This window comes from Apus apus, chromosome 2 (genome assembly GCF_020740795.1).
Source record: "Apus apus isolate bApuApu2 chromosome 2, bApuApu2.pri.cur, whole genome shotgun sequence".
In the NCBI taxonomy this organism is placed as follows: Eukaryota; Metazoa; Chordata; class Aves; order Apodiformes; family Apodidae; genus Apus; species Apus apus.
The window spans coordinates 13,576,850-13,594,783 of record NC_067283.1 but is presented as its reverse complement, the minus strand read 5'-3'; positions in this window follow the sequence as shown (position 1 = coordinate 13,594,783).

Here is a 17,934-nt window from a genome sequence, read left to right as displayed (position 1 = left end):
ATACCTGTGAGCAGAGACCTAAACTGTACATAAAATGTCCGGAAGTTATGCTCTTTATTTTTTGGTCACCAGGGATTCATACATGAACCTTGTATTCAACATAATTTTATAATTCCTCTAATTTGGAGAGAAATTTGAACTTAGACCCTCTAACAGTGAGAGGGTTCTCAGGTTGTCTCATTTGTTTTCATCACCCACTTGCTTGCTACTGCAGTATTTTAGTCTCAGAGTTACTGTAAAACAGTGTCTGAACAGCTAGACTCTTTGTTGTTTCTCATTAGCTTAGTGTTTCAGACATATTTAAATATTTGCTCTGATTTATTTGATTCTCCTTCCTCTACTGTCAGTGTCACCTAATCTCTCTCTCTTTCTCTCATCTCTATCATCTCTATTTCTCTCTAATCTCTCTCTCTCTCTTATCTCTCTTATTTCAATCTCTATCTCTGTCTATATCATATCTATATTTTTATCTCTATCTTATCTACATATCTGTATCATCTGTACCTAGATCTGTAAGTATCTAATGGATCATTACTGGTAGCATGTAGTCACCTGCTGGTCTGCAACGACTTGTGGGATCCCTGCAGTGCTGATTTGGCACCTCTCTAAGTAGCGCCACTGTTACTCAGTAGGGATTTTATACAGTACAAGAACCTATAGATTGGCTGAACCAGAGTATTACCAGAGTTTTAAATAGAGTGCAGTCAGTGGGTGCCTGTGGCCTCATTTATTTTTGAAAGACCGTATTGATGTATCTCCTCCCCAGAATTCAAATAGAAATCTGGGAGAAGATCCCTTGAAAGACAAGTCAGAGAATGAGGGAGACCCTCTTTACCCCCTACATTAACATTTCAACCTTGACTCAGGTGCTTAGTACTGAGTTTGAGAACAAGGGAACTGATGTCCTGAGGCTTCAAGGCACTACTTTGCCTTTGTTCAGACATAGGCCATCCTGTCTATATAGATTACTGTGCTGTAGCAGGCAAGGCTTCCTCATGTCCTAAGAAGGTAATGGCTTCTTATCACATCATCACTCTGTCAGCTCTGCAGTCTTATTGCTAATTGACCTTTGGCATCTCTGATACCAGAGACCTTGCTTAAAAAGCCATCTGTGCTTACCTTTAAGTGTCTAGCTATTCATCAGTCCTAACTGTTGGCTAATGAGTTCTCAAATCTGATGTGTAATGACCAACAAATTAGATAGAGGATTATAAACCCAAGGTTAATCATGTATAGCTTGTGTTTGATAGTAATAGTTGTCTGGTTATTTTTTTCAAGCTTCTGCGTAGTATTTAATAAAACAACAATTAGGAAAAAACCTCACTGATTTGGAACATTCAAAAAAACGGAACTCACAGGAAACTGATAATGGATAAAATTTCCAGTCAAGCTCTGCATAATGACTTGGACAATTCAAGCCTGAGAAGTTTCAGAATATTAATATTAGTTTGTATTTTTTTAGAGAGGGATTCACCCTGAAGCAGTCATTGACCAAGATAATATGTAAAATGCCATTAGTTGCCTATAGGAGAATGAAATACCCTGACTGCTATCAGTGACAGATTTATAGGTAGAACTTTCTGAAAGCCAGGGAGGAAGAAAGGAGAACTAGCTCATGGATGTCCAAGCAACATATTCATGTCCTAGGTCACATGTAAGGGAGTCGCAAGAAGCTTTCTGGATATACCTCAGTATATACTTTAGTAGATTGACTCCTAGATATGAATGATCCCAATTTTTTGGTTCTAAGAGAAGTTAAAAGTTTTAACCCGTAAAATTCTCAGTTTAGTAAACCTTGATAATATTTGTTACAATAAACATAATTTTTGTTATGTTTAAAAATTGAGTTCTCTAGCTAAATTACTAGAAGCTGCAGTGATTCAAGATATTTCAAGCCATTTCAAAGTTGAGTAAATTAACAGACACTAAACCAGTGTTTTAGTTGCCTTTTTTTAACTGGCTTTGATTAAATGTACTTCATATTTAGCATTGTCTGCACTATAACACTGAATTGAGCTCAAATATAGGATTGAATTGAAAGAATAGATATTTGTTGAAAAGACATTTCTCATTAGGGAGTGATAACCTGGGTGAGTAACAGACATCTTGGTGATTATCAGTCCAGCTGAGATGTAAATTCAGTGTGCTGACATTTCTTGGTGTTCATATAAGGCTGAGTGAGTCAATGTCAGAGGGCTAGAAGAATGAAACTTATTTTTAGTTCTCCATCCATTTTGTCATTTTACACCCAGGTACACAGTAAAGCGAAGTGGTAGAACATTCCATACAGACTAAAATCCAATAATTAAATTCCCCTATTGAAAAATGGTGATATCTTCCCTGTTAATAAGCATAACATTTTCTTCATGAATTTATTGTGTGGCAAACTATTATCTGACAGAAATCAAGTTGACATGCACGAAGTTCATAGTCTCTGCTGGCCTTACTCTAACAAATTACCACTCCTTCCACTCTGATGGTGCAGAATCTCAGCTGGTTTTGGAGGAACTTAATCAGCCTCTAAAAGTCAATTTAAATCAAAGGCCATATAGTCCAACCATAAAAACAAACAAACAAACTTAAAAAAAAAAAAAAAAAACAAAGCCTTAAAAAAACCCTAGAGGTCCTCACAGCTCTTGGTCAAATAGCTATCCATTTGTGTTGCTGTTTTTTTTCATGACCCTGTAATATAAATAACTGAATTGATGACATATTTTGAATGAATATTTACTATTTTATTTTGCACCTCTAAGATTCTTTTTTAAAGAAGAAACTTTAAAAATATCCACATTGATTAATTGAAAAGTTTCTTATTGTTGGAATTGCCCTCTTGAACAACCAGTGCACCAAGTACTTTTTGTGAGCAAGGTGTGTATTTTGCATGCATTTTTATTTTTATTTTTTTTTCCAATTAATATAATGTGTGTTGAGAAGGTGGGAGGCCAAGAGTTCACGTTTTCCTGAAGAATCATGAAAAATGAGTGCATAGAGACTGGTGAGGTAAAACAATTTATGTATGGTAGACCAGTGTTAGAAAGTAACCTGGAGAAAATCTTGTGCCATTTTCAGAATGTTTCTGTCATATTAAAAATAATCTTGGAATATAAAATGTATTATTTATATACATAATTGAAAATCAGTTGCTCCCTTCCCTACCTGTTAATATTACAGCTATACAAAATTCTTTGTGTCCCCTCTGGTGGTGATGATAGCTCTAAGGCTGTATAAAGATGCAGGAAAAGTAGCTCCCAGTATAATTTTAGGTGTTACTAATCAAATGCTGTAGAAGAAACACAGAGCCATGAGCATGAATTCTCACTCTTAAATATACTTGCTGTTAGCCTCTAAATGAAGAAATCATATGCAGAAGCTGCAATTGCAGTGAACATGTAGCGGCAATAGCATTCTAAGAGTAAATCTATCTAAAATATTGTATTTCTAACATCTTAATGATATATATGTATGTATGTTAATAGTGAGGAACTAACGTTGGTTAAATGTGGGGTTTGTACAGTTATGTATATTCCAATTCTACTTAAAGATCCCGGATCAGCTGTCTTTGTGTCAAGTGCTATGAAGATCACAGTAAGTCGTTACAGAGTCTTTGCAATGAGGACATTCAACTCTAACCTTACAGGTTTTGGGAAAAATAGAAGACCACCCTTTACTGAACAGACAGGAAGCTGATGCACATAAAGATTAAATTACTTTTCCTACAATGCATCATAAAAAAAGGCTATTTTAATTTAAAATTTTATTTTGGCCCTGGATATGCAAGAGCTTCTAGCTGGTTTTATAACTAATTATCATGGTATTTTTTTCCATCCATTACTTCTCAAAACATGATGGGAACTTGTTGCTGTTATCCTCTTAAATAATAATTAAATTGTTAAGAACATCCTGGGAAGTGGATCTCTAGGAACTGATTCTAAATCAAAATGTGACTCTGGCCACATTAAATTGTACAAGTTTTGTTATTGATTTAATTTCATTTCACATTTATCTTGAGTGAAGCTTTGGACTGATGAGAAGAAGCTGCAGAAGGCTTGGCATTACAGTAAAGCCTTATGATGTGACAGTATCTGCATTTCAGGCAGGTACCACCTCTTTTCATGCCTGTACCATGTCTCCGGCTAACACTCCACTGGCCTGGTTATTAATTTGTATAAATGTCAGACTTTATACCGTAGAAAGGCCCATCAGAACTGTTAATTCTAATTCTCCTTTATGATCAGAGAAAAGTCTGGTTTAATAGAGTCTCTAGTGTTAGTTGTGTAACCTGAAAGTTGTTTTTAAATCTGGACAGCAGAATGTTGTCCTTAGAGTACAAGCTTCTTTCCATTGTTTAAGAATGGCAGATGTCTGGCTCAAATGTAGTTGTCTAAAATGTAAGTGAACGAGATAGTTTCCACCTAAGACCTGTGACGTTTGTGAAAAGAAAGACTTCATTATAAAGACAATCTCTATAAGCTTTTGCTCCAGAGTGAATTTCGTACACTGCGAAGAAAGGATCCATTGCTTGTTTCTACAGAATATTTAATCCTTTCAATTGTAAAATTCTATCGTCTATGGAAAGCTCCCTGAGGAGTGAATGCAATGCCTGCAATAGCTGTGTTCATGTACACATTCAGCACACAAAAGATGACATATGGAAGCCTGTCATTTGAACATGTCACATGTATGTTGTTGCAAGAGGCTTCATGATAAACAGAGATGTCTGAAACAGTAACTTTCCTATGGGCTTAAATACTTCAGTCCTTGAGTATATTCATGATGTGCTATCTTATATTCCTCTAGTAATTATAATACTATTCTGGCCATCCTGTCTTTTCACTTACAAAAGTACAAAGAAAAAAACAACATACGAAGCCCTGAGTCAGGCCAGTCTACACTTTCATGTCCCTTTCGCTAACAATTTGTGCAAGAGATGCAATGATAATACCACTTGGAAAAGAATTAACTGAAATGCAAGAGATGCACAATATGGAAAAGTCCACAGATTTTTGTGGGTTTAACAACTCCACTAATGAACTTTTCTTGAAAGAAAATGTCAGCTTTGCTGCTTGGACATCATTGTTAGAGGCCTACTTATTACATATTGCATCTCCAAAACAAATATAATAGCCTCACAGGATAAATATTCTATACACTGTGGAGAACACTGAATGCTGAAGAAAAATGCTGTAAGGGCATGAGAAGGACACAGACTGGCTATAGTCCAGCTCCCCATTTGTAGCTTGTTGCTGTAAAATTTCCATATACTTCCCCGGAGTACAATGAAAACTGTGTAAAGTGATACTTCTGGCTTTGAATGAACTAACAGCACCAGGGAATTCATACAATGGAATGGAAGAGGGGTAGCTTATACAATTCAATCACTTTTTCCTTGGAAAAATGGATACATAAAAATATTGCTAGAGGTCTGCCTATACTATTTCCTTGGTATATTTAAAATTTGTTCACAGACATTAGGCAACTTAGCAAAATACAGATCTGGGTACTGGCAGGACTGAACATGCTTTAGACATTACTGAAGCTTTTAAAAGGTGTGGTATGCAAGGAGTCCTCTGCAGACCTGCATTTTAAGCTAAGGATTTACTTAATACCAATAACAGTTCCTTGCATGCATTCAGGCCTTCCAACTGAAAATTAGGCAGTGGTGTTTGATTTATGAAAGGTATAGTCCTTAGAAAGTAGACAGAGTTAAGTGTCTGGTTTAAAAACAAAACTAAAAACATTTTTCCATAAGCAGCATAGACAAATGCTTAAGGTTGATACTTATCAGTGAATGGGAAGCTCCTGAAACTCAAAAGACCTATGGGGTTTACTAGTTATGCTACATGTGAAAAGGTCAGATCAACAAAGGTGTTTAGATTTAGTTTCATTTAACACAGCAGCTAGGAGTCAAAATACCAGTTTGGGTTGGTCCTGGGGGTTGTAGGCATGATTCAGAGCACATGTTATTTGGGTCGGAAACTCTTCAGACAGTCTATCTGCAGAGGTCAGCTCAGACTTTCCAGGTTGGGTAAGTACTCTTAAAAAGGTGAGTAGTGACTGGATCACTGAGAAACAATTGAAAAAAAGGCAAAAAAAGCTGATTTTAAAAATCTGATCAGTTGAACTGCAAACTGAAAAGTATTTATTTTGCTTTGCAGACAGTAGATATAATTTATTAAAATGGACAGAAATAAAACTGTAAATAAAGTTCAGATTCATAAGAAAGTATTTTCCTTCTTTTTTTGGCATGAACTGATGAAGAACTTTTCTTTCTCATGCATCACCGTAAACCTATGTACCCCAAAATACCTGACTACAACTGACAATTGGTTACTATGTGTCTGTGAGAGATAGCACAATGGGGCCATAACCCTGTCCCTAGCTTGTCCTTTGTCCCTGGTACCCAGGCCCATCTGACATGGATTCTTCCTCCCCGTGGCTGAGCACAGCTGATCCATGTAGGCCTGTGCCCATGGTGCTGAAGAAAGTGTTTTAGTTTTCTCTGCTACTTTTCCTCAACTTGATGTTTAAATTTTTGTACCTTTATTGCAGTTTTCCCTTTTGACTCTTTATCTTGTAATGTTTACGAGTGAGGAGGTTCTTTTAAGGACATTCAGTGTGAGGTTATTTAGGGTTCTTGAAATTCTGCTATTTTGTTTACCAAATGATAGTAAATAAAAGAGAGAATATTTTTTGGGAGAAGCAGACTTATTAACTGAAAAAGACATACTGCTTCTCTAAAAACTTTTGCAAAATTGTCATATTTGACATATTGTGCTGGCTGAAAGAGGGTAGATTTAAGTTAGATATGAGGAAGACATTCTTTACTGTGAGAGTGGTGAGACACTGGAACAGATTGTTCAGAGAAGCTGTAGACCTCCCATCACTGGAAGTGCTCAAGGCCAGGTTGGAGAGGGGCTTTGAGCAACCTAGTTTTGTAGGAGGTGTCCCTGTCCAAGCAGGGGGGGTGCAACTAGATAATCTTTAATGTCCCTTCCAACCCAACCCATTTTATGAAACTTTTTTTTTTTGTGATAAAAATTTTATTGTGTTGGCATTTTCAAAATTATGTAATTTAATATTGTGTAATTTTTTTAAGGTTTATGTGATTTTATACATGAAGGTATTTTTGTGGAAAGATAATAGTGAATCCAGTTTGCATGCTCAGCATGGATCTTGTTTGCATAGACATTTATTTCTGCACTGAAGGTCACAATGCAAGAGAAAAATCAGACTTTGCTTTGATTTTAGCAATGAATGTCAGTTGTGCCCATCTATGTATTCAGATCTATATATGATAGACGAAAGATGTTTAAAAACAAGATACTTCAAAGAATATATTAAAACCCCAATAAAACATAATAAATTGTTGAGAACAATGACTAGCAGATACAAGTAGGGTTTAATGTCAAGGAAAATATTTTTAATCTGCATTTGTGATGAGAAAAATGAAAGAAGGTAGAGTTCTTTGCTGTCTTATGAGACCCTGAAAATGTGCAGCAACTTGCATCTCTGCTGGGAAGCAGCTCTCAACTTCCATGGAGTGCAGACATGTGAGGAAACAGTTGCTTAACATGGTCAAGAAACTTACATTTGTACAAAGCTGTGGCTCTGAATTTTTGCTGTGCGTTCGACTCAGTAAGACACTGCCAAAGGTAGGGGAGCAGCTATCTAGCAGAGTCAGAATAGAAGCTGACTGCCATCAGAAAAATGCAGGCTGAGATCCTCCACAGAGCACTACCATGCTGTGGTGGGAGCTTTGGGCCAGGGCTGCTGTCAGCAGGATTGAGGACAGGCTGCCTGGCACAGTCGTGGGCACTCTCCCTTGTGCAAGGGAGAAAAGCTCTGAACTACCATTGAGTCTGAAAAACTAAATAGGACATTGGACTAAGACTTTCGTCTGCAGGTCAGTGGTGTTGGAATTTAATATCTACATGAGTATTTGAGTTGAATACTGATATTAATACTGCTAAGGTCCTTGGTGTGTGAGGTCAGATGTGTCTTGGTACCCCGTGTATCAGGTATTCCTGGAGAGGGTCAGGGAAACACCGTTTAAGCAAGAACTGGTTTAAGTACCATCAGATAGGTAACTTTAATGTAACTTCTTTTTCAAACCTACCCCAGACACGTAGGGAGTTTGGGACATGAAAAGCTTAATACCTTAAAATCACAAAAATTAATACATATATTTAAATTAATACCATTAAAATTTACTCTTGTGATAAACCTTTGTTTGTAAAATTTCATCCTAGAATAAAAATTTACAGCTGAATCATAACCCCTCAATTACGGGATTTGTCTGTAGAAACTTTGAGACAAATTTAATTATATTAGTGACTAATAAAGGATGACCAAAGTAAAAGGTCTGGCTTCTATGCAGGCCAGTTTTGGAAGGGTTTTTACAGCATTGCATGGGGTTACACAGTATGGAAGCCAGAAGTAATTTTTTTTCCCACACATTTTACTCAGAGAATTTTATGGTCTTCTAATGAAAGATCATGGTGTAATGGTCCTGGAAAGGTTCCCTCAGTCTTCCTAACCAGAGCTTTGGACAAAATAAAATGCGTCCCTGTAGAATTCATCTCAATTTTATACAAGAACCACCTGAAGCTTTTGTAGGATGGCTTGTCTGATATAAAGTGACAGGGCAGAGTTACTTAAGACATCCAGCTTTCTACGGTTAAAATGGGGTTAAAATATATAGAAACAGACTTACTAAGATGCAGTTTTTTAGCAGGCCTGTTTTCAAAAGAGGTGCTGGATCAGTTTCTGGGAACCCTTGGCTGAAGTTTTGAAATCTTTCCAAAATATGTGCTTTTGCTAAGTTTTTTTGTAAACTGTAGCAAGCAGGTACAAAACCTGTGTAAAAATTATGTCATAGCCCTGGTTCTATCTTGTTATACCATTTTAAAATTCAGATTGATAGTTAAGGAATGATTCAGGAAAAGGTTGAATCACTCATGCAAGGACAATTCTAGTCATAATTAATCTCAGGCAAACCTGGTGTCAACATCTCATGCAGAAGGTCTGCTTGAAGTTTTGTGTCACAAGTGCAGGGTACAAAGGAAGTATTGAAAGAAAAGCAAGGATTCTGTGTCAGCAAAGGAGGTGGTTTAGAAGACATCTAACATGAAAGATGATATGAGAGGGAAAACTGTTTTTAATACATGAAGAACAACTAATAACAAAATGCCTTACAATAAATTAGTGGAAATGGAATCAACTAAATTCAGGCAGTTGCAGTAACATAGGACATGCTTTGCAGAAGCACTTAGGCAGGCCTTCCACCTACTGTTAGAGGAGGAGAGGCTAATTTTGCATGTGTGTGTGTGACTATATAATCTTATTTTCTTTTGGATTCCCCAGTTATGATTAGTGTTCTGAATATGCAATGCACGCCAGGCCATATAAGTGTAGTGTTGTTGCTTTATAGGAGGTAATTTTGGTGGTGAAGACAATGATTTGTCTGACAGGGACACCAGGTCTTAAGTTTATGAAGAATTTTGAAAAGTTTTGTGGTACGTTTGAATTTGCAGCCAGCTCCCAGGCAAGCTAGCATTCCCTGAAAAGGAAAAACACTGTTTTTAGACCACATCCAACTAGTACAGCCTGAATAATTTTATTAGTGACACTACTCTACCTCCATAATAATTAGGTGAATACTTCTATATCGTAGCACATACTTACTGACACACCCCTTAGTTGTCAAGCAAAAAATGTAAAGTCACAAGACTGATATATTGTGAGCCTCTCATTACTGAAATTGCTCTTATTTCCCACAATATCTAAATGTTATTACTGACAATGATGGTTTTCAAGTATCCTTGGGAATTTAGAGAGTTCCACAGTTCAGAAATGCATCAGCCTTGCCAGCACTGAATGTCATAAGTAAATAGGCAGCAGAAGAAATTCTAACTTCCAAAAAGTCCAGAAGCCAAACAAAATATTAAGGGTAGAGAAAAAAACCAAATCCGAACATGATTATATAGATGGAGTTCAGGTTGTTGGGATTTGGAATGAAACAGCTTGCCCAATCCTATCAGGGGATCTTTACAGTTCCAAACCCACGTATGCCTCCCATTTACTATTTCTATTCTATACGAACCTGCTATTTTCTGCTCAACTGTTAAACAAGAATTACTTTAAAATTTATTTCTTAGTCTGTACTTACTGTCAACTGTCAGACAACAATAACAGTCAAAAGAGTGTGCTTGTCCATCTCTCTTTCAGGCAATCTGTCCAGGAGAGGCTTTTGCTATCTAGATGGATTTTTCAGTCTGTTTCAGAGACCTACCAAGAAATAGGATTTCTCAATCAACCATTGGAATAGTAAAGACAGCAGTTTAAATATTCTGATGTTTCTGGAAAATGTTTACACTTCAAATTGTCATGATCAAGATAACTTTGCAATAAAAGTGTATATATATATAAACTTTTATATATATATATATATATATATATATATATATATATATATATATATATAAAAAGTTTTCCCAGTTTTAATCTGAGCACTTTGCAGAGTTTAAAGGCAATGAAACTATAATTTGCTTTTAATTTTAAAGTTAACCCACTCATGTTATTGAGATTATATTGAGATTGAGATTGTAAGAGTAGTTTAGATGAAGAAAGGGGAAGTAGGTTCACAGGAGGTTTTTGTTTTGTTTGGTTTTTTTGTTTGCTGTTTTTTTTTTTTTCCAAAGGGGAATCACTAGATTTCATGCTTCTTGAGGCAGAGATGTTCCTTATCACATTAGGCCTGCAGACAGTACAAAGCTGGCAACAAACTTTTTTCCTGCAAGGATGTATTTTATTTGTATAGAAATAGAAGCTACTTTTCCACTCTCTTTTGACTGTTGCCTGAGTCCCCAGGAAAGACTGTATCTCTGTGTCTGTGGTTTGGCCACAAAGAATCAAATCCCAGGTGGCCAGTGAGGTCAAGAAATATATTTTTGGGGGGAGTTTGCAGAGGAGAAATAGCCAGTGGGTTGCTAGTGGATGAAGTATGTTAAGACAGTGACAAGCTTGCTTCCAGGGAGAACTGGTGTTCAACAGTGTGGGCACCTATTTTTGGAAGAGGAACAGGCAGGGAGCCATATCATAATCAGGGCTGGATGGAATTGCTGTGTATGTCTGCAGTGTACTATGCACAGTGCCAAAGGGAGGGAGGAGGTGTCAGAGCTTCCATCGTCACCCAATTGATCTGTTGTGTTTTGCTGTCTTGTTAGACATAACAATGTATATCTCCTGTCAAACAGTAATGTGCTAAATCAGAAATTATTAATGCAGTGTAATGCAACTAATTATTACTTGTGCAACCCTTATATTTGATGACAAGTACATGAGGACTCGTCATGAATTACTCTGCACTTAAGAAAGGGTGGTGACATATTATAAACAATAGGACAAACCCAGGATTTGTGCGATCCACAAAATGGAGTGGTAGGAATTTATCTGGTGTAATTCTAGATTACTGCTACTAGTACCATTCAAAAATACTTTATCTGACTACCGTAGTATCAGAAATCAAGTGCAGGTAGTGGTGTCAAACAAATAAATTAAATGCAAATATTATACATGTATGAAATTTATGTAAAGGCTTTGACCATCTCAGAGAAATAAAAACAATAAACACACACAAGTATATATGAATGTTTATAAATCTGTTCTTTGTTCTGTACTGTTATTGAACATCAGAGATTTTTCTCTGATAAGAGAGAAAATGATAGTACTAGCCAAATGTAGAACAGATACAGATGAAAAAGTGATAGCAAGGAAGTTCTCTTGCTCACAGTGTGCAAGCCTATTTTTCATTCCTCTCCTGTGCCACAAAGACCTTTTCCTAGTGTTGCCTCATGAATGCTTCTCTGTACAAGACTTTCTGTTTTGCACACCAGTACTTACTGTGAAACCTCCCTGAAGCGTATATAAAAGCAGCTACAAGAAACCTAGACTCTGATACCTGGCTTTGCTCAGCTTTTACCGTTGGGACAATACTTTTGTGAAAAAAAGTAATGTTTTTCAGGATACTGGATTCCATAAATGCACTGAATTAGTTTTTTCAATTAGTCTGAAAGAGAATGGGAAGCACACCATCAATTACAAGCAGGTCTGGAATTAATAGTAGTCTCTGGTGCCTTTAAGAAGTCCAGTATTACAGAGGAAGCAGAAAGATCTGCCAGTTATAAAAGTTGCCTCACACATCTCATGAAAAAATCCCATTTTCAAATGCTAAGATATTTATCATACTTCAAGTGTTTGGACTGAAAATTTCCATACTCACTAACTCCTTCAGGCTAATTTCTATAGGAAAATTTGAACAAAAATGATTTAGCTAAAGAAACTTTCAACTCACTGAACCTGTGCTCTTTTCAACTACTAAAAATAAACCAGGTCCTTCCATTCCAGCAATATAATGATTCCTGCAGTAATATAATTTTCCATGGAAATGCTCAACAAACTCCTTGCTTGACAAAAGTAAACATTACACTCGTAACTGTAATAGGAAGGGGTGATTTTACATCACTAAGATTTTGACCTACCCTGTGGATCCACCGGTCTTTGTAAGAAGTTAAGACTGGTACCATCATTTCTGTGGCACTGGAGGGAATGGAATGCTGGATTATTTTTGGTTTATTTTGTTTTCAAAGTGAAGTAATAAGCATTGATCTACAGATATGATTGTATTCTGCCTGACCACGGGGAAAAATGGTTTGATTTCAGTCTGACATGGACTGATGTGTAACTTTGATGCATTTGCTAGAGATATTTTTAAGAGAAATATAAATTTTAAAATAGTTATTTTTTATTTTTATATTAATTGATCTCTGCAACCTGATTAGTGAAGATATAAGACCAGTAAATGCGGCTTTGTTCTATTTTATCTTGCACCTCTAATAAAAATTTTAAAATCTCTCTGACATTATCCTGCTAGAAGAAATGAAAGTGAAAATCTTCCATATTATTAAAATGGGTTTTCTTTCATGTGCATCCTCTACAAACATTCACAGCTCCTGTGATGGTGGTAGCACTTAACCCTATTTTGAAACCTCATTAACCTTCTTCTTGATGCTTGTGAAATGAGATTTGTTAGATACTGCACTCTTTAAATATTTTCCTTCTGTTAAGCTAAAAGCAAAACAAAATAAAAGCAGAAAATAAAGACCTGGGAAACATCTCATCAGTGATGTGCTACTTTTCTTTCAGTGGAGTAAGCATAGAATATAACCTCCAGATTTGTTGTTGCATTGAGATCCACTGAAATATCCTCTGTACTAATTCTTTGACTCTTTTCCTTCAGATATATGTAATTTCATTGACCTCTTTTCAAACTTACCATTAAAATATAAACATGAAAATACATAACAAAGAACTATGGGATATAATAAAGAACCATAGGATTGAATTCTAATAATCCAATCCACTGACAATAAAGGACACTTTTCTCATATTCTGAGTAGATGGTCGCTGCCTTAAATGAACCATCCCCAGTACTTCGTGCATTACTCAGCCTCCTTGCAGTTCTCACAATGTGTTTAGAGTCCTTCACGAAAGACTCTCTTCCTATAGGTTTTAAATGGAAAGAAAAGGTGAAATATTAGTCTGAGTAATCGGATTTCTGGACCTTAATAATATTCTAGCCTGTCTATAAATAAAATATCCCTCTTTGTGATATCACCTGAACTATATAAAATATTCTCAGAGATGCATAGCTAGCTGTGGTTTTTCCTCTTGTATTTTTTTCAGATATTTTGGTCACCAAGCTCTGTCTGTACCACAGTCAGGAAAAAAAAAAAAAAAAAAGCCTTATTTCTGGAGCAAGCTGACAACAGTTAAATTCTAAACTGGATTTTTCCTTTACATCTGTCAGACTTTTTTATTTAAATATTTTAAAACATGAAGCTCCTTAATGGGCTATGTTTATTTATGAGTATTTCTCCTGTTTAAGTTATTAGGAAGGTCTCCCGATGTTCTTGTGAGAAACAGATTTTATTAAATGGTTCTGAAGAGAGCTGAGTGGTAGGTGTGCAGCTGCTAGATTGATGGAGTTGCTGGATCAAGAACACTATTTTTTCCTACTGTTAATATATTTGGATTATATCCTTCTGAAACATGGCTGAAGTCTGTAGCTGGTACCTCATGCTAAAGTAGAAGAGCTCATGATGAATGTACAGTCAAACACCCTTAATATTTTGCAGATGCTGTGAAAACCAATTATGAACACTGACTGCAGTGAAGGGGTTAATGATTAATTAACTATGATGATATGAATTAAGTATCAGCAGGGTCTAGAGTAATTGATGTCAGGTGAATGGGAAACTCCCCAGGATAATGTTAGTGCCAGAGGGAGTGGTGATTAGTGGGAATAAATGTTGGTGTGATCTGCATCTGATGAAGGCAGAGTTGAAATGTTTGTGGGACTGGGCCCAGCTGAGAATAATAAAGGCTTTTCTGTTTCCCACTGAGAATAAAGGAGATTTTGAATAAAAATGTGTAAATACAGGTAGAACCCTTTCCATCTCTAAAGAGTACAAGAAATATGTTTTAATACATATCTGTGTAAAGATTTAGAAAGCAATTCTAAAAATTCAGTGTGAACCTAAATTTTAAGTAGTTTCAAGAAAGGAAACTTGGTCCATTATTTTGCTCTCTATCATGACAAAGAGAGATGCAGAACACTCTTTAAAGTATGGGTGGAGACTTTACTGTGGTTCAGTTTATTTCATTTGAAAACTAGATTACAAATATTGTGATACATCTCTGGTAAACCCCCTTGAGGATACCAGATGGAAAATATTGGGAAGTATTGTTTTTATTTAGTTTTAAATAGCCGTAGTTATGACTTCCTATTGTTATTGTACAGGCATATATCAGAGGAGCTTCTTTAGACAGCTCTAGATAATTTTGATTCATATCCAGCAATAAGTCTGTTGTGTGCATTATAAAATGCTTTACAGAATTTGTAGTATGCAATCACTTCAATAAAGATTGTCTCATAATGAATACATTTTTTTGACATTAAGGTTGTGTAAGAAAATTCAGTTATTCCATTATTTAACTTTGATATGCTTAAAAATGTTATTTATTGAGTAACCTGATGAATTAATCTACACAAACAATCATATATATTGTGTAATTATTTTACTTTTAAATCTCTTCCACTTCAGAATACCTAGAAGGGCCACAATAATGGTTTTTATTTATTTACTGTGAGCAAATCTTATGAACTTTTGATGTGAATTTGGCCCATGTCAGTTTAGTTGACGTGCCAAACAAGAAAAACAGAGAGAAATTATGAGTTCCCCCGGGTATCAAATAAAGGCTTCATTTGCAGAAATTTGCAGAACTCTGACCATGATCTGTGGATAATACAGCCCAATCATAAGTCATGAGAAAGAAAGTTGATTTTTTGCTCTGTCTTTGCAGTCATAATTATAGAATAACTGTTGACTGACTGGATTGCTCATTATCTGTACATGCTGTATATGTTGGCACGGTACTATTTCTGCATTATATAGGAAGGTATATTTAAATCCAAAATGACAGACACAGTAAAACAATGGTGAATCTGTTCATGTAGCTACATCAGCAGAGACTGTTCTAAAAGTACAGTTTAACTGCTATATATGGGAATGGATTCTCGGTGATTATTATACCTCTAGATGGTGAGATAGGTATAAAATACGTAATTAGGATTTAGTTCTTATCCTTTCAGATTATAATTATTTATATTTTATGTGTTAATTTTATAGATATAATGCATATAATTTACTTAGTTGCTTTTAAGTTAATAAGGAGATTCCTCTATGGAGCTTGCAAAATTTACAGACACACACATTTTGCAAAAGATGTAACAGTATGGGAAGTGTGTATTTCACTTTCCAACAAATTGTCTACACATCTCTCAAACACAAAATAAAAATTGTATCCAATACCAATTATTTTTTACTAGTTACATACCATTATATATAGGAATATAATTTAGTCATATATACTGTACGACAAAAGGAGCAATTCTGCTTTAATTAGAGGTGCAAGTATTCTGCAGTGATGTCAAAATTTGTCACTGAATTAATTTATTGCCTTACTCTTCTTAAAAAAACTTTATGAAATGGAGCAGCATTCTCCATTCCCTTACAGCAGGGAGATTTGAGGATGAGATTGCTGAGGGAATCCAATTCTTTGATGTGTTTTATTCAACAGATTTTTCATGGAGGTGAGCTGGAACTCCCATTGACCTCCTTGGAGTAACATGTATGCCAACACAAAGCTGTTGCTGCGTTGTAGAGCTAGAGAACCTGGCCAGTAATTTAAAGCCATGTCTTGTACTTTAAATCCCACATGTTTAAATAAGAAGAAATATTTGTTTTTCTGACTCTTTCTCCCTGACTAAGAATACATAGCTGTTATGAACTCAGCTTGCTGGATTTTGTGGCTGCTCTGAGGCTGGGGTCACTTGGCCAACAAGACGATGCTCCACAGCTGCACCACAAGTTCCCCCAGCAGCCTTCTCCAGCAGTGTTTATCATACTTGTGCTTGCAGTGTGTCTTGCTGAGTAATGCGCGCAGCCTCACTGCTCGTGGATTCTGTGTAGATCACCTCTTCTAGTGAGTTCATTAGAACTGTCATTATCTAATTTTCCTGGAAAAAACAGGGAGGGGGAAAATATCTGCTTTTCTGAAACATCTGATTGCATAGATTCTCCCCTGTTGCTGGCAGAAAGCTGCAGGGAATATTATAGGACAATCTTTGGAAGAGAACAAGAGGTGACTGAACTTGCAGCCATGCAGCTGATGCATTGAGTGGGCATTCCAGCAGTCTGGATGAAAATTATTAATGTTGTGGCTATGTCTAAAACGGCTTGGGCACTTTCCAAATACAAGAGAAAAAATAAACCTTGGGCCCAAGAACTGGAGAATAAGAAGACAGACAGACATATAGTGTAAGCTGTTTGAAGACAGAGTAAGTAAATCAGGTGGTAAAGCTGAAGACAGAAACAGCTAAAAGTTTCTGAATGTGGTTGGTTTGTTTAGTGTCAATACTACTAGCCATACTAATGCTCGTACTCTTACTAATACTCCAGTTTTTTGCCTTTTTTACAAGTATCTTCACAGTTTTCCTTGTCTGGAAACCTTGACTCTGCTACTGAGATCACATAAGCTCTACCCTTCACCAGGTAAATAATCTTTTCAGTCAAAAGACAAAAAAACATGTGTTCCTGACCTATGAATAGATGATAGACTGCAGTTTTGGGGCACGCTACACAGAATGTGCCAGTGAATAAATATTGTGCACCAGAAACATACCCCATAATCTCAATCCTGATGACTGGAAAGAGTCTTCAGAATATGAGAGTAAACTGACATTGTTATCACACTGTGATAAATTTGAAATTTTCTGTTTGTTTTGCTGGGTGCCCTAGGGACTACAAAACAAGGCAGCCTGCAAGAGTTTAGCAGAGTCAAAATACAAAAATTAAAAATATGATTTGTGATAGGGAAACAGAGAAGCAAAAGTATCATGTAATGAATTGGAATGCCTGGTGAGTTATGTGCCAGCTGAAGTCTGTAAGAAATGTCACTGACACCAATTGTAACCCTGTGGGAAATAGACACAGAGATGTTTTTTGTGAGGGCTGGACTGTATGGATAAATCCTAGAATTTAATTCCTGATTTTCTAACACTGGGCAACACTATAAAGGTACTTTAAAAACAATCAGGGAATGTTTTACACAGGCATACATTTGTAATTTAACTTCATAGCCACATGATTCCAGATGAGATTCATTGCTGGAGCCACCAGGGAAGGCACTGCAGTGACACAGCTCAGTGCCTGTAGCCTTTGGCCCTGGAGGGATGCTCATGGTCACTGCATATGCTCAGGGGAAGAGTCATCATGGGGGCAAAGGCTGTCAACCCAATGAGTTGGGAGCTGC